At 41.5% G+C, this 21,785-nt stretch overlaps 3 protein-coding genes across 26 annotated transcripts in view; all 3 read right to left on the bottom strand.

Moving 5' to 3' along the window:
- LOC126999292 (gastrula zinc finger protein XlCGF46.1-like) overlaps window positions 1–21,785 on the bottom strand; it is a 118,879-nt gene that overhangs the window by 10,192 nt on the left and 86,902 nt on the right. For 10 of the 23 annotated variants that reach the window (XM_050861718.1, XM_050861722.1, XM_050861726.1 and 7 more), the window contains one exon: window positions 19,471–20,433. The exons of 12 other annotated variants lie outside the window; for them this stretch is intronic. The gene's annotated coding sequence lies outside the window, so the exon portion shown is untranslated. Of the gene's footprint in view, window positions 1–19,470; window positions 20,680–21,785 lie in introns of those variants that run through there. One more of the 23 variants, XM_050861703.1, reaches the window with a different exon arrangement.
- Window positions 1–21,785, bottom strand: part of LOC126999291 (uncharacterized) — an 87,853-nt gene that overhangs the window by 8,139 nt on the left and 57,929 nt on the right. The gene's annotated exons all lie outside the window — the stretch shown is intronic.
- The window catches only part of LOC126999290 (gastrula zinc finger protein XlCGF57.1-like), an 86,777-nt gene that overhangs the window by 11,051 nt on the left and 53,941 nt on the right, over window positions 1–21,785 (bottom strand). Inside the window, exon 2 of one of the 2 annotated variants that reach the window (XM_050861698.1) lies at window positions 19,471–20,719. The exons of the other annotated variant lie outside the window; for it this stretch is intronic. The gene's annotated coding sequence lies outside the window, so the exon portion shown is untranslated. Of the gene's footprint in view, window positions 1–19,470; window positions 20,720–21,785 lie in introns of those variants that run through there. 2 annotated transcript variants of the gene reach the window in all.

Genomic DNA, 21,785 nt, shown 5'->3' with positions numbered 1-21,785 from the left:
CCTTCTTCTTATGACTGTTCCTTCTCCTTTTGACTGTTCATTCTCCTTTTGACTGTTCCTTCTCCTTTTGACTGTTCCTTCTCCTTTTGACGGTTCCTTCTCCTTTTAACGGTTCCTTCTTCTTTTGACTGTTCCTTCTCCTTTTGACTGTTCCTTCTCCTTTTGACTGTTCCTTCTCTTTTTGACTTCCTTCTTCTTATGACTGTTCCTTCTCCTTTTGACTATTCCTTCTCCTTTTGACTGTTCCTTCTCCTTTTGACGGTTCCTTCTCTTTTTGATGGTTCCTTCTTCTTTTGACTGTTCCTTCTTCTTTTGACTGTTCCTTCTCCTTTTGACTGTTCCTTCTCCTTTTGGCTGTTCCTTCTCTTTTTGACTTCCTTTTCTCTTGACTGTTCCTTCTCCTTTTGACTGTTCTTTCTCTTTTTGACTTCCTTCTTCTTTTGACTGTTCCTTCTCCTTTTGACTGTTAATTCCTTCTCCTTTTGACTGTTCCTTCTTCTTTTGACTGTTCCATCTTCTTTTAACTATTCCCTCTCCTTTTGACTCTTCCTTCTCCTTTTGACCCTTCCTTCTCCACTGTTCCTTCTCCTTTTGACTGTTCCTTCTTCTTTTGACTGTTCCTTCTCCTTTTGACTGTTCCTTCTCCTTTTGACTGTTTCCTCTCCTTTTGACGGTTCCTTCTCCTTTTGAATGTTCCTTCTCCTTTTGACTGTTCCTTCTCCTTTTGACTGTTCCCTCTCCTTTTGACAGATCATTCTCCTTTTGACTGTTGCTTCTCCTTTTGACTGTTCCTTCTCCTTTTGACTGTTCCTTCTCTTTTTGACTGTTTCCTCTCCTTTTGACGGTTCCTTTTCCTTTTGACTGTTCCTTCTCCTTTTGACTGTTCCTTCTCCTTTTGACTGTTTCCTCTACTTTTGACGGTTCCTTCTATTGACTGCTCCTTCTCCTTTTGACTGTTCCTTCTCCTTTTGACTGTTCCTTTTCCTTTTGACTGTTCCTTCTCCTTTTGAATGTTCCTTCTCCTTTTGACTGTTCCCTCTCCTTTTGATTGTTCCTTCTCTTTTTTACTTCCTTCTTCTTTTGACTGTTCCTTATCTTTTTGACGGTTCCTTCTTCTTTTGACTGTCCCTTCTCCTTTTGACTGTTCCTTCTCTTTTTGACTATTCCTTCTCTTTTTTGCTTCCTTCTTCTTTTGACTGCTCCTTCTTCATTTGACTGTTCCTTCTCTTTTTGACGGTTCCTTCTTCTTTTGACTGTTCCTTCTCCTTTTTGACTGTTCCCTCTCCTTTTGAATGTTCCTTCTCTTTTTTACTTCCTTCTTCTTTTGACTCTTCCTTCTTCTTTTGACTGTTCCTTCTCTTTTTGACGGTTCCTTCTCCTTTTGACTGTTCCTTCTCCTTTTGACTGTTCCTTCTCCTTTTGACTGTTCCATCTCCTTTTGACTGTTCCTTCTCTTTTTGACTGTTCCTTCTCCTTTTGACTGTTCATTCTCCTTTTGACTGTTCCCTCTCCTTTTGACTGTTCCTTCTCCTTTTTCTTTTGACTGTTCCTTCTTTTCCTGAGCTGTTGCTTCTCCTTTTGACTGTTCCCTCTCCTTCTGACTGTTCCTTCTCCTTTTTCTTTTGACTTTTCCTTCTTTTCCTGAGCTGTTGCTTCTCCTTTTGACTGTTCCCTCTCCTTTTGACTGTTCCTTCTCCCTTTTCTTTTGACTGTTCCTTCTTCTCTTGAGCTGTTCCTTCTCCTTTTGACTGTTCCTTCTCCTTTTGACTGTTCCTTCTCCTATTGACTGTTCCTTCTTCTTTTGACTGTTCCTTCTCCTTTTGACTGTTCCTTCTCCTTTTGACTGTTCCCTCTCCTTTTGACTGTTCCTTCTCCTTTTGACTGTTCCTTCTCCTTTTGGCTGTTTCCTCTCCTTTTGACTGTTCCTTCTCCTTTTGACTATTCCTTCTCCTTTTGACTGTTCCTTCTCCTTTTGACTGTTCCTTCTCCTTTTGACTGTTCCTTCTCCTTTTGACTGTTCCCTCTCCTTTTGACTGTTCCTTCTCCTTTTGACTGTTCCTTCCTTTTTTGACTGTTCCTTCTCCTTTTGACTGTTCCTTCTTCTTTTCACTTGTTCCTTCTCCTTTTGACTGTTCCTTCTCCTTTTGACTGTTCCTTCTTCTCTTCACTTGTTCCTTCTCCTTTTGACTGTTCCTTCTCCTTTTGACTGTTCCTTCTCCTTTTGACTGTTTCTTCTCCTTTTCACTGTTCCTTCTGCTTTTGACAGTTCCTTCTCCTTTTGACTGTTCCTTCTCCTTTTGACTGTTCCTTCTTCTCTTCACTTGTCCCTTCTCCTTTTGACTGTTTCCTCTCCTTTTGACGGTTCCTTCTCCTTTTGACTGTTCCTTCTTCTTTTGACTGTTCCCTCTCCTTTTGACTGTTCCTTCTCCTTTTGACTGTTCCTTCTCCTTTTGACTGTTCCTTCTCTTTTTGACTGTTTCCTCTCCTTTTGACGGTTCCTTCTCCTTTTGACTGTTCCTTCTCCTTTTGACTGTTCCTCTCCTTTTGACGGTTCCTTCTCCTTTTGACTATTCCTTCTCCTTTTGACTGTTCCTTCTCCTTTTGACTGTTCCTTCTGCTTTTGACGGTTCCTTCTCCTTTTGACTGTTCCTTCTTCTTTTGACTGTTCCTTCTCCTTTTGACTGTTACTTCTCTTTTTGACTTCCTTCTTCTTTTGACTCTTCCTTCTCCTTTTGACTGTTCCTTCTCTTTTTTACTTCCTTCTTCTTTTGACTGTTCCTTCTTCTTTTGACTGTTCCTTCTTTTTTTGACGGTTCCTTCTTCTTTTGACTGTTCCTTCTCCTTTTGACTGTTCCTTCTCCTTTTGACTGTTCCTTCTCCTTTTGACGGTTGCTTCTCTTTTTGATGGTTCCTTCTTCTTTTGACTGTTCCTTCTCTTTTTGACTGTTCCTTCTCCTTTTGACTGTTCCTTCTCTTTTTGACTTCCTTCTTCTTATGACTGTTCCTTCTCCTTTTGACTGTTCCTTCACCTTTTGACTATTCATTCTCCTTTTGACTTTTCCTTCTCCTTTTGACGGTTCCTTCTCTTTTTGATGGTTCCTTCCTCTTTTGACTGTTCCTTCTTCTTTTGACTGTTCCTTCTCCTTTTGACTGTTCCTTCTCCTTTTGACTGTTCCTTCTCTTTTTGACTTCCTTCTTCTCTTGACTGTTCCTTCTCCTTTTGACTGTTCCTTCTCTTTTTGAATTCCTTCTTCTTTTGACTGTTCCTTCTCCTTTTGACTCTTCCTTCTCCTTTTGACTGTTCCTTCTTCTTTTGACTGTTCCATCTTCTTTTGACTGTTCCCTCTCCTTTTGACTCTTCCTTCTCCACTGTTCCTTCTCCTTTTGACTATTTCTTCTTCTTTTGATTGTTCCTTCTCCTTTTGACTGTTCCTTCTCCTTTTGACTGTTTCCTCTCCTTTTGACGGTTCCTTCTCCTTTTGAATGTTCCTTCTCCTTTTGACTGTTCCTTCTCCTTTTGACTGTTCCCTCTCCTTTTGACTGTTCCTTCTCCTTTTGACTGTTGCTTCTCTTTTTGACTGCTCCTTCTCCTTTTGACTGTTCCTTCTCTTTTTGACTGTTTTCTCTCCTTTTGACGGTTCCTTTTCCTTTCGACTGTTCCTTCTCTTTTTGACTATTCCTTCTCCTTTTGACTGTTTCCTCTACTTTTGACGGTTCCTTCTTTTGACTGTTCCTTCTTTTTTTGACTGTTCCTTTTCCTTTTAACTGTTCCTTTTCCTTTTGACTGTTCCTTCTCCTTTTGACTGTTCCTTTTCCTTTTGACTGTTCCCTCTCCTTTTGATTGTTCCTTCTCTTTTTTACTTCCTTCTTCTTTTGACTGTTCCTTCTAAGACGTGTTTATTTTCAAAGACAGGAACTTGTACAGACAAAACCCGAGAAAGGCAAATATACCTATCTCAGTTCAACTAAGAATACAAAACTTGATTTACAGAAACTAAATGAAATTAATTATAATAAAGGAAAATAATGGATTCAGTAATTTCAGCTTAAACTGCTGGATTTATAAAAATATGTGGAGGAGTAATTAAAGAAACTATACTTTTATCGGAAACTTAAATAACTTCTTCACTAACTTCAACACCTTTTGACTGTTCCTTCTTCTTTTGACTGTTCCTTCTCCTTTTGACTGTTCCTTCTCCTTTTGACTGTTCCTTCTCCTTTTGACTGTTCCTCCTTCTTTTGACTGTTCCTTCTCCTTTTGACTGTTCCTTCTTCTTTTGACTGTTCCTTGTCTTTTTGACGGTTCCTTCTTCTTTTGACTGTTCCTTCTCCTTTTGACTGTTCCTTCTCTTTTTGACTGTTCCTTCTCTTTTTTACTTCCTTCTTCTCTTTACTGTTCCTTCTTCTTTTGACTGTTCCTTCTCTTTTTGACGGTTCCTTCTTCTTTTGACTGTTCCTTCTCCTTTTGACTGTTCCCTCTCCTTTTGACTGTTCCTTCTCTTTTTGACGGTTCCTTCTTCTTTTGACTGTTCCTTCTTCTTTTGACTGTTCCTTCTCCTTTTGACTGTTCCTTCTCCTTTTGACGGTTCCTTCTCTTTTTGACAGTTCCTTCTTCTTTTGACTGTTCCTTCTCCTTTTGACAATTTTTCTCCTTTTGACTGTTCCTTCTCTTTTTGACTTCCTTCTTCTTACGACTGTTCCTTCTCCTTTTGACTGTTCCTTCTCCTTTTGAATGTTCCTTCTCTTTTTGACTTCCTTCTTTTGACTGTTCCTTCTCCTTTTGACTGTTCCTTCTTCTTTTGACTGTTCCTTCTTCTTTTGACTGTTCCCTCTCCTTTTGACAATTCCTTCTTCTTTTGACTGTTCCTTCTCCTTTTCACTGTTCCTTCTCCTTTTGACTGTTCCTTCTTCTTTTTTACTGTTCCTTCTCCGTTTGACTGTTCATTCTTCTTTTGACTGTTCTTTCTCCTTTTGACTGTTCCTTCTCCTTTTGACTGTTCCCTCTCCTTTTGACTGTTCCCTCTCCTTTTGACTGTTCTTTCTCCTTTTGACTGTTCCTTCTCCTTTTGACTGTTCCTTCTCCTTTTAACTGTTCCTTCTTCTTTTGACTGCTCCTTCTCCTTTTGACTGTTCCTTCTTCTTTTGACTGTTCCTTCTCCTTTTGACTGTTCCTTTTCCTTTTGACTGTTCCTTCTCCTTTTGACTGTTCCTTCTCCTTTTGACGGTTCCTTCTCCTTTTGACGGTTTCTTCTCCTTTTGACTGTTCCTTCTCCTTTTGACTGCTCCTTCTCTTTTTGACTTCCTTCTTCTTTTGACTGTTCCTTCTCCTTTTGACTGTTCCTTCTTGTTTTGACTGTTCCTTCTCCTTTTGACTGTTCCTTCTCCTTTTGACGTTCCTTCTCCTTTTGACTGTTCCTTCTGCTTTTGATGGTTCCTTCTCCTTTTGACTGTTCCTTCTCCTTTTGACTGTTCCTTCTCCTTTTGACTGTTCCTTCGCCTTTTGACTGTTCCTTCTTCTCTTCACTTGTTCCTTCTCCTTTTGACTGTTCTTTCTTGTCTTCACTTGTTCCTTCTCCTTTTGACGGTTCCTTCTTCTCTTCACTTGTTCCTTCTCCTTTTGACTGTTCCTTCTTGTCCTCACTTGTTCCTTCTCCTTTTGACGGTTCCTTCTTCTCTTCACTTGTTCCTTCTCCTTTTGACTGTTCTTCTTGTTTCACTTGTTCCTTCTCCTTTTGACGGTTCCTTCTCCTTTTGTTGGAATTATCAACACCCTGGCTAAGATCTGGAGGTGAACGGAGGGTAGAGAATGGGCTGGTGTCGGCTTGGTCTCGCTCTTCTTGCTAAGACGTGTTTATTTTCAATGACAGGAACTTGTACAGACAAAACCCGAGAAAGGCAAATATACCTATCTCAGTTCAACTAAGAATACAAAACTTGATTTACAGAAACTAAATGAAATTAATTACAATAAAGGAAAATAATGGATTCAGTAATTTCAGCTTAAACTGCTGGATTTATAAAAATATGTGGAGGAGTAATTAAAGAAACTATACTTTTATCGGAAACTTAAATAACTTCTTCACTAACTTCAACATACTCCCCACCATAGGAGTCTAGCACTCCTATTACATATGACAACTGTATTCCTGAGTATAAAGCATCAACCTTAAATTATTCACATATCACTTACGAAATACAATTCACAGCCTCAGAAACTAGTCCGTCAACTTGAACTTCAACTGAAGTTACAAGTCAAGTTTTCTAGGAACTTTAACAGACCTACCAGTGCGAGTACGAGTTTCAGCAGCTGTCTCAGGAAGTGGACTAGAATCTGAGGACTCTGGGCCTGGACAGCTGCATCAACTTCAGGTAAATCTTGGAGAGTCTCATTAACATCAGTATACTGATGGCTAGATACTTCCAAGTTATGTAACTTCTGAACTGCCCTATTTAGTACTCCTCTGGAAGTCTTCACATTTACACTTCTGAGAACACCATCCTGACCAGGGAAAATATTGTTATGCCGGACGTGTTACTTGGGTTCCGTGTCGCCGTCAGGAGACTCCGTGGGAGGGAGATATGTAAACACTTTGCACAGCTTCTGTAGTTTAATATTCTTCCTTAGTAGTACACTTCACTCTGACTCTTCACTTACCACTAGCTTACTACGACTGGGACTGGGCCTCTCTCGCCCTCTTCTCCTATATATATCCAGAACAGTACAGTCTAGAATGTTACAGTATATTTTAGATCATACAAGAACATGTAGCAAAAATATATGCGAGTTGGCAACACTTCCCGCCTGGCGCCTGGCCGCGCCCCACTGGTATGGACAACTCCTTGTTCCCCGCCCCCCTGCTCGTTCCTCCCGGAACCTTCTAGAGGCCTATGGTCGCCGGGGGAAGCTTCCAGCACAACAATATCCACAACCAAACCCAGGGGCCATTGTAGCCTTGGAATGTTGTCCTCCTTCACCAGGACTAAGTCACATTTTTTAATACTGCATTTTGAAGTGAAACCCTTAACAACTGGGGGCAAATTGGAAATATAATCTGAGCTCCACCTCTTCCAAAATTTGTCTAAAGTCTGGTTTCTCAAATGTTCTCTATTCCTCAGATCTTGAGGGGAAATACAAGAAGGTTTGGGGTCCAACTCAGAGTGAGTACTAGCATTTTTGCCAATGAGGAAATGTGAGGGAGATAAAGGCAGAGAACTATTAGGTTCATCCCCAACACAAGTGAGAGGTCTTGAGTTTACACATGCTTCTATTTCATGTAGTACAGTCTCTAGTTCACTTCTGGAAATATACTTAACACTTAAAGTTTTCCTCATGGCAGACTTGACAGATCTTATCAGACGTTCCCACCATCCTCCCCACCATGGAGAACGGGGGACTATAAACTTCCAGTGGGGAGATATGTGACCATAAACCTTCTGTATTTGCCCACTGCAAGCAACAAAAGTTTTGGCATTATCTGAGTACATCACTGAAGGTAGCCCTCTCCGTGCAATGAATCTGCGTAGGGCAAGCATGCAATCCTCAACACTCATAGAGTCAGTGAGCTCTAAATGTATAGCTCTGACAACAGCACAGGTGAACAGTAAAATGTAAAATTTCTTAGAAGGGAAATCAGAGCAAAACAGAGGGCCAGCAAAATCCAGGCCAGTCTCTGTAAATGGTGGAGCAGCTTTAACTCTCAGTTCTGGTAGTGGGGCTACTGGCTGGCTACAAGCTCTGGAGTCATGTCTCTGGCATCTTACACATTCCTTGATCACAGTCTTAGCAATTCTTCTAATTCCTATAATCCAGAAACTTTCTCTCAAGGTAGATACAATGGTAGATACAACTGCATGTTTGAGAAAAAGATGGTGAAACTTGACCAGTAGCTTTGCTAGGTGACATTTTGGAATTATTATTGGATGTTTACAGTCAAAGCTCAATTCAGCATTTTCCAGTCTACCTCTGATTCTCAATAAACCTTTATCATCTAGAAAGGGATCTAGATTAATCAACTTTGACCCCTTAGGAAGAGGCTTGTCACTTAGCAGAGCCTTAATCTCATGAGGAAACATATCTCTCTGTACATGATAAAACATCTTTACCTTAGCATCATCCAACTCCTTGGCTGAAAGTGGACCAGAAATCTTATTATCAGGTGTTATACAATTATGTGTATACCTCAACACCCAAGCAACAACACGTTGAGCTTTACTAAAGTCACCCCACCTCTCAAATTCAAACACAGGTGGAGTAGGGTCTACAGTTACACATGCTAGAGCCTCAGTAGTCTTGTACTCCTCATTTGTACAAATTGATTCGGTTTCCTTTATACTGATACTAAGAGGTTCAGCTAGCCAAGATGGTCCACACATCCACAATTTACTTGATACAATCTGATCACCTAAGACACCTCTAGAAACTAAATCAGCTGGATTCTCATGTCCAGGGCAGTGATGCCAAGAACTTGGTGGAGTAAAGCTTTGAATTTCTGTGACTCTGTTTGCAATAAACATTTTCCACTTCACAGGGTCACCCTTGATCCAAGCTAGAGTTATCAGTGAATCAGTCCAGCAAAATACCTTGGCATTCATGTTTGGATGAAGGGCATGCTTCACAAAGCTTACTAATCTAGCACACAATAAAGCCCCCATCAGCTCCAATCTGGGCAGAGTTATGGTCTTAATAGGTGCCACTCTAGACTTTGAAGTGACTAATGCAACCCTGTAGGCACCATCTGGTAAGCAGGTACGGATATACACAGGCACCGTAACCTTTCTCTGAAGCATCTCCAAAGGCATGAAGCTCTACATCAGTAAGGCTATTCCATTTAAGAAAAGGAAAATAACATCTGTCCATCTTCCAATCCCTGAGAGATGCTGCACTCAGGACCCATCTTTCAAATTTATGCTTCACATCCTGAGGCAATTTATCATCCCACTGAAGACCCAGCCTCCAAATATCTTGAAAAAGTATTTTGCCAAACATCACAAAGGGATTGATAAAACCTAGAGGGTCAAAGATCTTGGCAATCAAGCTCAGCATGCTTCTTTTGGTATATGTCAACTCAGTCTGGGTGTTCAATTCTAATCCTTCAAAAGAAAACTCATCAGAAGTGTTACACTACTGTAGGCCTAACACTTTAGTACCTTCTTCTCCATGTACTTGATCAACTTTATCCTGAAATATGGAAGTTACTAATTTACTGTTTGAAACCCACTTAGTCAGAGGCATGCCAGCATGTGCCAAAACCTCACTAGCCTCTCTCAATTTGCAGGCAGCTTCCTCCACACTGTCAGCACCACTCAGCCAGTTATCTACATACATATCCTCTTTCAGTTCTTGTATTACTTCAGTACTTGGATACTTCTCTAAATGATCTTTTATTGTGGCATTCAATAGAAATGGGCTGGCAGTGTTTCCAAAGGGAACCCGCAGGAATCTCATGTACTTAATCTCATCCTCATCTCTCAACAAGAAACGGTGTACATCTCTGTCTCGTCTTTTCACACACGACTGTAGAAAGGCCTTGGTAACATCAGCAGTAAGAGCAATAGGCCATCTTCTAAACCTGATCATCACTTCTACTAAATCTGGGTTGAGTGAAGGACCCTTCAAGAGACAATCATTCAGTGAAATTCCATTATACCCACTGGCTGAAGCATCAAAGACAGGTCTCACCTTAGTTCTGTTACTAGCTTATTTAACCACACGGCGGTGAGGAATATAAAAGGTAGGATTCTCACAGACTATCTCATTACTAGGGATTTCCTCAACAATACCTTCTTGCACATAGTCCTCAAAAACCTTGTAATATGCAGTTTTCAACTCAACATCTTTATCTAGTTTGGCATGTAACTTATCTAGTCTCTTCATAGCAAGTTTCTCATTGTTGAGTGGGGCACTTTTCAAGGAGTCACTTTTCCAAGGTAATGACACTTTATATCTGCCTTTAGCATTTGAAACATTCTGTGAAAACTCTTGCAAGGCAGCATCTGACTCAAACTTATGATCGGATTCCTTGGACTGTATCCCTATAGTCTCTAAGTCCCAAAACTTGCTCACATCATAATCAGACACTTTAGAAATACATAACATCTGTGGAGAGGTTACTGGTACCTTAGAACTAGTGTCAGCATTCCAAGCCCCTGACAATACCCAGCCAAACAATGATCTTTGGGCCACTACGCCTCCCACTTGCACAGACTCATTAGACATTATGTATTTCCAGTAAGCATCCTAACCTACTAGTATATCTATATCCATATAGGAATCACTCTGATAGTCATCTGCAAGAGGCACAGGAAATTTGCATAGTATACCTACAGGCACAGTGGTTGTCACTAAGGGTTGGCATATCACTGGAATCTCTACAGCTGTTAACTTGTGTGGTGCATCACTGCAATCAAGAACCTTCAGATCAAACAGGTTGCACTGCTTTATATTAGAGGAATTATTACCTCCAAATACTGAATAAGAAATGGGTTTGCTGGAGTTCCATGTGGGTTTGCATTTCTTAACAAGTTTACTGCTGACATATGTCCTACTGGAGCCACTATCAAACAACTATTTGGCCCTATGAAGAACACCATTTGCTCCTGCAACTCTCACCTGAGCGGTTTGCAGTATAGTATATGTCTCCTTGTTAACTGATATATTAGACAAGGAAATTCCAGCAAAATTAGTAGCCTGACTCTTACTTGTTTCTCCATTACTATTATCAGCAGCTAGTTCTTGAGTTGCCTTTACTGACTCACTTCTTACGGGTTCACTTTTACTAGTATCTATCTTGACACCACAAATGAGATGGTGGTGATAGCCTCTACATTTCTGACACTTGGCTAAGCACCCTCTAGCAATGTGTCCTTTGCCTAAGCATTTGAAACACATTCCAGCAGTCTTAATTCTTTCAACGCGTTCTTTTCCACTAAGTCTCTGGGTCTCAAAGCATCTCTCGGAAGCATGTTTCTTGTTGCAAAACCCGCAAAGGAGCTTCTCACCTTCCGAATATGTGTGTAATGCAGCCGCGGATGATACCTTTCCTTTAGGCTCCCGCGCCTGCCAATTCTTCTTCTCTTCAGGGGAAGACAGACTCTCCCTCTTACCCGCAGTGACGTCCTTGAAGGCCTCTGACTTCTCGATGCTCTCAATTTCTTGTCGTAGAAACGTCAGAAGCCAGTCGAGGTCACTCTCATGTCCAGCACCCTTGCGAGCCCACTCCAGACGAATCTCATTGGGCAGACGGGACAGGATGATGGGAGTTAGGAAGATTTCACACTGCTTGCCTGACACACCTAGGGCCTCTAAACTTCTGATGTGTGTTAGTATCTCATCTCTGAGACTCCAAAGTTGAGTCACATACTTGGGTCCCTTGGCCTTCCCAGGGACATGGCCACTCAAAAGGGACTGTACATGGGCAAATATAATTCTCTCAGGCCTGTTATATCTCTCCTTCAGTAGATCACAAGCAATACTGTAATTAGCACTAGTATGTGAGAGACCTTGAACTACTGATTTAGCTTCTCCTTCTAACAAAGACACCAGATAAGTAAACTTGCTTATAACTGGAATCTCTGTGTCATCTATGTGAGAGCTAAACTGATCCCAGAAGGACTGCCATTCTGTAACATCTCCTTTAAACTTTGGCAGTTCAAGCTTGGGTAACTTCACTTCAGGTGACTTGCCAGTTGTAGAAGTACTCCCAACAGAACCTAATTCAATCTGACTGGCCTTCATTAGTTCTTGTAACTTCTCATTTGCACGTAGCCAATTCTCTTGACTGGCACGTCTGTAGCTGTCTGCTTCATCTATGCACTGATCTAGGTCACCGTCGTCTACTATAAGTTCAAGTTCAGCCTGTCTCTCATCTAAAGTGCTTAATCTACGGTCAAAGGTCTCTATGGCACTTCTCAACTCAAATTCACTGATGCTGGGTTTGTCTAGTAAGTCCTTTAAGGCTGTGGACTGTCTGGTAACCCAGCCTCGAGCAGCCGCCCTTTTCTTTGTTACCTCTTCCTTCCCTTCCCCCATTCTGACAGGTTATCTTAGCCACGATTACTCACAGGAAAGTCTTGAAGGCTCCACTTCCCGGGTCTGGGCACCAAATGTTGGAATTATCAACACCGTGGCTAAGATCTGGAGGTGAACGGAGGGTAGAGAATGGGCTGGTGGCGGCTTGGTCTCGCTCTTCTTGCTAAGACGTGTTTATTTTCAATGACAGGAACTTGTACAGACAAAACCCGAGAAAGGCAAATATACCTATCTCAGTTCAACTAAGAATACAAAACTTGATTTACAGAAACTAAATGAAATTAATTATAATAAAGGAAAATAATGGATTCAGTAATTTCAGCTTAAACTGCTGGATTTATAAAAATATGTGGAGGAGTAATTAAAGAAACTATACTTTTATCGGAAACTTAGAAAAGTACACGAGACTTACCTTAGGTCAGTTGAGGTGTACTTATAATTTTGCGAAGCAAATCGCCTCGGCTGGTTGGAAGCCTTCACATGAGAAAGCTTCACGCCAGATCAGACTTTGACATGTACGAACGCCCACATGAAATAAAGGGTATCTGGTCGTGTGATTAGTAGCGTAATTAGTAGTGTAATTAGTAGCGAAGGGTGGGAGAGGAGGGCATGTGAAGGCTTCCAACCAGCCGAGGCGATTTTCTTAGCAAAAATATAAGTAAACCTCAACAGACCTAAGGTAAGTCTCGTACTTTTCTAATTTTACTTCATCAAATCGCCGTTCGGCTGGAGGAATCCTCCACATGAGGCTTTGAAGCCATGTGGGTGTCGTACCTTATGTGTATCGTGAATTTTGGGTAATAATAACCTTATTGGAAACAGATAACATCATATTGACCTTGCAAATACATGTATGAGCATGTACATATAACAAAATGACAACTTGACCTGTTGAGGACTATGCAATTGGAACAATTTGTAGTAATCCATCATCCCCAAATAAAACCTTAAAAATATTAATCCGCTGTCACTTATGACTCCCAGTAGTCTCTGTAACCCGGGCTCACCAGTACCTTGTGTAAACATAACATATTTATTAATGTATGTACATAAAGATTTGCATGTAACATGTAAACATAATCTTAACCTAACTTTGAGGCCCACAAAAGCAGCTGCATTAGAGTCAAACATGGGCATCCAAGCTGCTGTCCGCTGATGTACTTATTCCAACACTGCCTCCTGAAATGCATCTGTCCCTGTGACAATGTGCTTGTCATAATAAGTTGCAAAGGTGGTTTCCCTTGACCATCCTGCTTTTGCCATTATGCATTCAATTGGTACAGCCATAGCTTTGGCTTTTGATGCTGCGGCTGGCCTCACACTACCTGCTGTGAAAGTGTTGGTGTTTACCCCAGACATATTAAGCATAGTTCTAAGCCAACGTGCAATAGTGTCTTTAGACACTGCTTTATGTGGTTTGATGAAACTTATGAATAATTTAATGTCATTGAGTTGAGTGATTTGTCGGTGTTCTTGTGTGGCTTTAATGTAGCATTTCAAGGTTTCACACGCATAAACTGGCGTCCTTTGGATAAGCCTGAAACTTAATTCTACGAATGTTGTAGCTAGGCCTACCCTGCTTAAGAATTCCCCCCAAAGGCACAGAAATGAAGTCATCTCCTATAGTAATGCCATTTAATACCAGCAAGTGTAACGTCTGTACTCTGGCAGCTTGTGTCAGTGCCATCAACATCACGAGTTTTAATGTGACTTCTTTAAGTGACAGGTTTTTCAGTGGGTACATCGTTCTCAGTTTCTGCAAAACGGGCTTAACATCCCAAGTTTCTGTGTACCTGGGTTTGGTTGGTCTCAAATTGAACACCCCTCTCATAAAGCGGATCACCAGAGGGTGGACCCCTGCCCTACAGCCATTGACTACAATGCCCAATGAAGATAGAGCACCTCTTGCTGTGTTGATACTGTCATAGCCCACGTTCCGGTGGAATGTTTCCGTTAAAAAGTTTATTATTTCTGGTGCAGTGGGATTAACGGGATCGATATCCCATCTATGACAAAACTGGGCCCACCTTCTGATGTGTGGCCTGTACTGCTTCTCTGTGCCAGGTTTCCAGGATGCCATAATGATTTCTGCGCCCTCTGCAGATACGCCCTGTTCTCGTAGGGATTCCCTGATAGAAGGCACGCCATGAGACTCGTGTGTTTCAATAGCGGGTGAGGTTCTGCCGTAGATGGGTGCGTCAGCACATCCTTCCCCATGATCAGACGAGGGTGATCGACCAGCAACTGGAGGAGAGAGCCCATCCAAGGCTGCGAAGTCCATAGTGGCACCACCATCCACCCTTTCGCTACCTCTGCTTTTAGCTTTTGCAGGCACCTAGTAATTAATGAAAACGGAGGAAAGATGTAACAAAGTTGAAACTGTGTCCATTTAAATGAGAACGCATCAAAATATTTTGCCTCTGGGTCTGGTTTCCACGAACAGAACGTGCTTACTTGCTTATTAATTCTAGAGGCAAACAGATCAATGGAAGGAGTACCAAACACTTGAGATAACTCCCTGAAGATGTTTTCACCCAGTTTCCATTCGTGTCTGTCATTAATTTTACGAGAAGCTATGTCTGCAATAACGTTGTCTTTGCCTGGTATGTGCGAACATATGATCCACGAGTTGTTTCCCACACACCAGTCCCAAATTTCAATAGATATGTTGTTGCAAGTTTGTGATTTAGAGCCCCCCATTTCGTTGACATACGATATGGCAGTGGTGTTGTCACAGAAAACCTTTATGTGCCTGTCTCTGAGTTCAAGTGTGAATGTTTGCAGTGTCAGGAGAATGGCTTTGAGCTCGAGAGCATTTATGTGTAAATGTTTTTCCTCCCTTGACCAATTACCACTCACTGTCTGTTGGTCTAGGTGACCACCCCAGCCTGAGCGAGATGCATCCGTGTACAATTCAATATCTGGTCCTGTTCTGAAAATTTGTCTGTCCTGAATTGAAACGTTATTTATCCACCAATTCAAATCTTCTCTCATGTCATTAGTGATAGTCATTTTCCTGTTAAAGTCACCTTTCTCTTCCTTTAAGGCAGCAATCTTTGCTGCTTCTAATTTCCTGTAATGAAGCTTACCGAGTTCCACTGCTGGGGTGGCAGCTACAAGCATGCCTATCACTCTAGCTACCCCTCTGATGGTGTGTCGTTCCTTGCTCAGAAGGGCCTTACAACCTTGTGTTACTTTATCCAGCCTGCGTTCAGGCAAGTAAATTTTCATACTCTCCGTGTCAATAACATTACCCAAGTACTCTATGCACTTCGTAGGAATCAGGACAGATTTCTCTTCATTAATGTAGAACCCCAAACTCCTCAACAAAGTGATTGTATCATTTATGCTTTCAAGACAACCTGACCTTGTACTGTGAATGATAAGCGTGTCATCAATAAAACTGGTGATCCTGTAACCCTTCTTTCTTAAGGTAGCAAAGACAGGTTTCATTAATTTGGTGAACAGTCTTGGCCCCTCTGAAATTCCATTTGGCAAACATGTAAATTTGTAAACAGTACCGTGCCAGGTGAAACAAAGAAATTTTGTTGTTCCTCTGCAACCTTCACTGAGTAATAAGCATGCCTAAGGTCCACTGAAGCCAAATAGTCACCCGCATGAATAAGTTTGATTGCCTGCTCAAAATTCTCCATTTTGAAATGTTTGTATGGGATGTGTAAGTTTAACTCTTTCAAATTAAGCACAAGTCTGTATTCACCATTTGGCTTCTTCCTTAAGAATATGGGGGAAATAATTTGATCGTCAGTCCTTTGAGTAACCTGAATGACCTTGAGTTGCAAGAGCTTGCTAATTTCCTTAGAAATGCATTGTTGCTGTTCCTTATTAAATGGTTATTCAACCTCTTTAAAGTAAAGATGTTCTATGTCCTCTACACTGATATTAAGGTGGCAATGCTGAACAATGTCCAAAACAAATGGGTCTTGTGTAAATTTCTGCCACTCAGAAACAAAATAGTGCAGTCTACCTGCTTCAAAGTCCTTACTTGCCTCAGTAATTTCAGCTTAAACTGCTGGATTTATAAAAATATGTGGAGGAGTAATTAAAGAAACTATACTTTTATCGGAAACTTAAATAACTTCTTCACTAACTTCAACACCTTTTGACTGTTCCTTCTTCTTTTGACTGTTCCTTCTCCTTTTGACTGTTCCTTCTCCTTTTGACTGTTCCTTCTCCTTTTGACTGTTCCTTCTCCTTTTGACTGTTCCTTCTCCTTTTGACTGTTCCTTCTCCTTTTGACTGTTCCCTCTCCTTTTGACTGTTCCTTCTCCTTTTGACTGTTCCTTCTCCTTTTGACTGTTCCTTCTCCTTTTGACTGTTCCTTCTCCTTTTGACTATTCCTTCTCCTTTTGACTTTTCCCTCTCCTTTTGACTGTTCGTTCTCCTTTTGACTGTTCGTTCTCCTTTTGACTGTTCCCTCTCCTTTTGACTGTTCCTTCTCCTTTTGACTGTTCCTTCTCCCTTTGACTGTTCTTTCTCCTTTTGACTGTTCCCTCTCCTTTTGACGGTTCCTTCTCCTTTTGACTGTTCCTTCTCCTTTTGACTGTTCCTTCTCCTTCTGACGGTTCCTTCTCCTTTTGACTGTTCCTTCTCCTTTTGACTGTTCCTTCTCTTTTTGACTGTTCCTTCTCCTTTTGACTGTTCCTTCTCCTTTTGACTGTTCCTTCTTTTGACTGTTCCTTCTCCTTTTCACTGTTCCTTCTCTTTTTGACTTCCTTCTTCTTTTGACTGTTCCTTCTCTTTTTGACTGTTCCTTCTCCTTTTGACTGTTCCTTCTCTTTTTGACTGTTCCTTCTCTTTTGACTGTTCCCTCTCCTTTTGACTGTTTCTTCTCTCTTTGACTGTTCCTTCTCCTTTTGACTGTTCCTTCTCTGTTCCTACTCCTTTTGACTGTTCCTTCTCCTTTTGACTGTTCCTTCTCCTTTTTACTGTTCCTTCTCCTTTTGACTGTTCCTTCTCCTTTTGACTGTTCCTTCTCCTTTTGACTGTTCCTTCTCCTTTTGACTGTTCCTTCTCCTTTTGACTGTTCCTTCTCCTTTTGACTGTTCTTTCTCCTTTTGACTGTTCCTTCTCTTTTTGACTGTTCCTTCTCCTTTTGACTGTTCCTTCTCCTTTTGACTATTCTTTCTCCTTTTGACTGTTCCTTCTCTTTTTGACTGTTCCTTCTCCTTTTGAGTGATCCTTCTCCTTTTGACTGTTATTTCTCTCTTTGACTGTTCCTTCTTCTTCTGACTGTTGCTTCTTCTCTTGAGTTGTTCCTTCTCCTTTTGACTGTTCTTTCTCCTTTTGATGGTCCCTTCTCCTTTTGACGGTTCCTTCTCCTTTTGACTGTTCCTTCTGCTTTTGACGGTTCCTTCTCCTTTTGACTGTTCCTTCTCCTTTTGACTGTTCCTTCTCCTTTTGACTGTTCCCTCTCCTTATGACTGTTCCTTTTCCTTTTGACTGTTCCTTCTCCTTTTGACTGTTCCTTCTCTTTTTTACTGTTCCCTCTCCTTTTGACTGTTCCTTCTCCTTTTGACTGTTCCTTCTCCTTTTGACTGTTCCTTCTCCTTTTGACTGTTCTTTCTCCTTTTGACTGTTCCTTCTCCTTTAGACTGTTTCTTCTCCTTTTGACTGTTCCCTCTCCTTTTGACTGTTCCTTTTGCTTTTGACGGTTCCTTCTCCTTTTGACGGTTTCTTCTCCTTTTCACTGTTCCTTCTCCTTTTGACTGTTCCTTCTCTTTTTGACTTCCTTCTTCTTTTGACTGTTCCTTCTCCTTTTGACTGTTCCTTCTTCTTTTGACTGTTCCTTCTCCTTTTGACTGTTCCTTCTCCTTTAGACGTTCCTTCTCCTTTTGACTGTTCCTTCTGCTTTTGATGGTTCCTTCTCCTTTTGACTGTTCCTTCTCCTTTTGACTGTTCCTTCTACTTTTGACTGTTCCTTCTTCTCTTCACTTGTTCCTTCTCCTTTTGACTGTTCCTTCTCCTTTTGACTGTTCCTTCTTCTCTTCACTTGTTCCTTCCCCTTTTGATGGTTCCTTCTCTTTTTGACTGTTCCTTCTTCTTTTGACTATTCCTTCTCCTTTTGACTGTTCCCTCTCCTTTTGAAGATTCCTTCTCCTTTTGACTGTTCCTTCTCCTTTATCCTTCTCCTTTTGACTGTTCCTTCTCCTTTTGACCGTTTCCTCTCCCTTTGACTGTTCCTTCTCCTATTGACTGTTCCTTCTCCTTTTGACTGTTCCTTCTCTTTTTGAAGGTTCCTTCTCCTTTTGACTGTTCCTTCTCCTTTTGACTGTTCCTTCTCTTTTTGACTGTTCCTTCTCCTTTTGACTGTTCCTTCTCGTTTTGACGGTTCGTTCTCTTTTTGACAGTTCCTTCTTCTTTTAATTGTTCCTTCTCCTTTTGACTGTTCCTTCTCTTTTTGACTTCCTTCTTCTTTTGACTGTTCCTTCTCCTTTTGACTGTTCCTTCTCCTTTTGACTGTTCCTTCTCTTTTTGACTTCCTTCTTCTTTTGACTGTTCCTTCTCCTTTTGACTGTTCCTTCTTCTTTTGACTGTTCCCTCTCCTTTTGACTGTTCCTTCTCCTTTTGACTGTCCCTTCTCCTTTTGACTGTTCCCTCTCCTTTTGAATGTTTCTTCTCCTTTTGACTGTTCCTTCTCCTTTTGACTGTTCCCTCTCCTTTTGACTGTTCCTTCTCCTTTTGACTGTTCCTTCTCCTTTTGATTGTTCCTTCTTCTTTTGACTGTTCCTTCTCCTTTTGACTGTTCCTTCTCTTTTTTACTTTCTTCTTCTTTTGATTGTTCCTTCTCCTTTTGACTGTTCCTTCTTCTTTTGACTGTTCCCTCTCCTTTTGACTGTTCCTTCTCCTTTTGACTGTTCCTTCTCCTTTTGACTGTTTCCTCTCCTCTTGACTGTTCCTTCTCCTTTTGACTGTTCCTTTTCCTTTTGACTGTTCCTTCTCCTTTGGACTGTTCCCTCTCCTCTTGACTGTTCCTTCTCCTTTTGACTGTTCCTTCTCCTTTTGACTGTTCCTTCTCTTTTTGACTGTTCCTTCTCCTTTTGACTGTTCCTTCTCCTTTTGACTGTTCCTTCTCCTTTTGACTGTTCCTTCATCTCCCTTTGGTCTGTCACTTTTCAGGTCCTCCTTGGTTCTTCTTCACACTTGTACACTTTGCCCTACACTGGCCTAGACATTCTTTTCCTTTATTTACTTCACTTCAGCCTACCTACTTTGATCTCTTCTCGCATTTCTCTTTTCTGCCCTTTTGTTTGCTTCCACTGTTGTATTTTTCTTTTCTTTTTCTTTTTACAGTACAGAAAGCGGCTCACGGCCCATAAAAGATTCTACAAGAGCTAAATGAATATGTAGACACAAGTCTGCCAAACACTGCTCCTATAAAGAAAGCAGAAATGAGTGGTCAAAAGGTCAATTTAGGATGGAGATGGACGGACTGATTGTTGGTTTATTGTTGCAAAGATACACAACAAAGGAGAAGGGAGGAACCTGCCATCCCAGCCCCCAGGAAGTACACAGTGTGATTGTACAACTCTTGACACATGCGTTGGCAGCACCATGGACCTAAACAGGTATAATGGTAGGGAACAAGTGCTGCGTTAGAATAAATAGTAGCCATGGCGAGATCAAGGGGGCAGACACAAGGGACTGCACCCAGAAGAACTACAATCTAGGGGCAAATGTAGGATGCTCTCTTTACAATACACGAAAGAACATTATTGTTAATGAACCAGCTCAGGCAGGTCCCAGTGGCCCTGTGAGCAGATACAGCTATTAGAGGGACATAATGATGGAGCGTGTGACCCCCTGGCTTGGCACACAAACTGCAAGGTGCAGGGGCAGCCCCACTGACCTCCCAGTAACACCTATAGCCCAGCCTCAGACACATCACCACAAGACCATAGGATGCACTGTGCCTGCCATAAGTGTGGGTACAGAGACTCCATACCTGGGCATAGTGAATGCTGGAGGCACTGCCATCCTGACAGCACAAGGCAAGCTGAGAGGTGACAGACTCACTAACAAGAGATATAAGTCTACTCTTAACATAAGTGTGCTCAACACCTGGCTGTACAGTAAGGTCATGAGGCAAGACGAGTATATAGGTCTGCTTTATCATTATGGGGCAGCCCAACATGTGAGGGCACCCAGATGAAGTGTGCATTAGCACCACTGTGCTCCAGCAGGCTAAGGGCACTGAGGCACATATTGACTATGTCACAGTTAGAGGGAGAGGAAGACAGGAGTGCATACAAGACACACTGGCTGTCAACAAACAGGTAGGCTACACAGTTTTCCCTAGGGCCACAGTAATACAGAGGGCCTCAAGAATGGCGTTGAGAGAGTTCTATCCTTGTGGAAGACAAATGGTCAGGAAGCCTCTTGGAAACCTCAGGGTCAGTGTATTCAGAGGGGGAGTTATACTCTTCATAAATAATACATAGCCAGTCTTGCTGCCATTAACAGACCCATCACAAAACACATGGACAGCTTTGGTACATGGATAGGCAGACAATTTGGACATGAAATGGTCCTGCATGACTTGAGAAAGCCAAGAGTCTTTAGGTTTGTTACATTTTTCTATGTCAACACTGACAGGCAAACCTTTCTTCTTTATCTTACATGATTACTTTCACCTCTCCTTCACTTTCCTTTCCCTCAGCTGCTGCTAACAACCTGGTCAATATAACTACTGTAGGCAGACACACTTCAGAAGTGGCTCTTCATGTGCCTGGCAATGTCTCTCTTTGCCCTAAAGAGCTTTCCACAAACATCACACTTGAACTCTATTAGGCTATAGTGACGCCTGGAGACGTGTTCATTGAGTGTTGATTTGACACTGAATCTCTTCCCGCACTCTTCACACTCATGACTTTTTACACCAGTGTGTGTAAGGGTGTGTGTATCAAGGTTACCCTTCAGTCTAAATTTTTTCCCACATTCCTTACATTCATAGTTCTTTACACCAGTGTGTGTGAAGGTGTGTCGAAGAAGTGTACTCTTGAGGATGAATTTCTTCCCACACTCATTACATTCATAATTCTTTACACCAGTGTGTGTAAGGGTGTGTGTATCAAGGGTATACTTCTGTCTAAATTTTTTCCCACATTCCTTACATTCATAGTTCTTTACACCAGTGTGTGTAAGGGTGTGTGTATCAAGGGTACTCTTCTGTCTAAATTTTTTCCCACATTCCTTACATTCATAGTTCTTTACACCAGTGTGTGTAAGGGTGTGTTTATCAAGGGTACCCTTCTGTCTAAATTTTTTCCCACATTCCTTACATTCATAGTTCTTTACACCAGTGTGGGTAAGGGTGTGTTTATCAAGGGTACCCTTCAGTCTAAATTTTTTCCCACATTCCTTACATTCATAGTTCTTTACACCAGTGTGTGTAAGGGTGTGGTTTTCAAGGGCACTCTTACGGCCACATTTTTCCCCACACTCCTTACATTCATAGTTCTTTACACCAGTGTGGGTAAGGATGTGTCTGACGTGGGTACTCTTATGGCCAAATTTTTTCCCACATTCCTCACATTCATAGTTCTTTACACCAGTGTGTGTAAGGGTGTGTATATCAAGGGTACCCTTCTGTCTAAATTTTTTCCCACACTCCTTACATTCATAGTTCTTTACACCAGTATGTGTAAGGGTGTGTTTATCAAGGGTACCCTTCTGTCTAAATTTTTTCCCACACTCCTTACATTCATAGTTCTTTACACCAGTGTGGGTAAGGATGTGT

This window comes from Eriocheir sinensis, chromosome 16 (assembly GCF_024679095.1).
Source record: "Eriocheir sinensis breed Jianghai 21 chromosome 16, ASM2467909v1, whole genome shotgun sequence".
NCBI classification, from domain to species: Eukaryota; Metazoa; Arthropoda; class Malacostraca; order Decapoda; family Varunidae; genus Eriocheir; species Eriocheir sinensis.
Note: the sequence above shows the minus strand (reverse complement) of the source record. Positions and strands in the feature narration are given on the sequence as shown.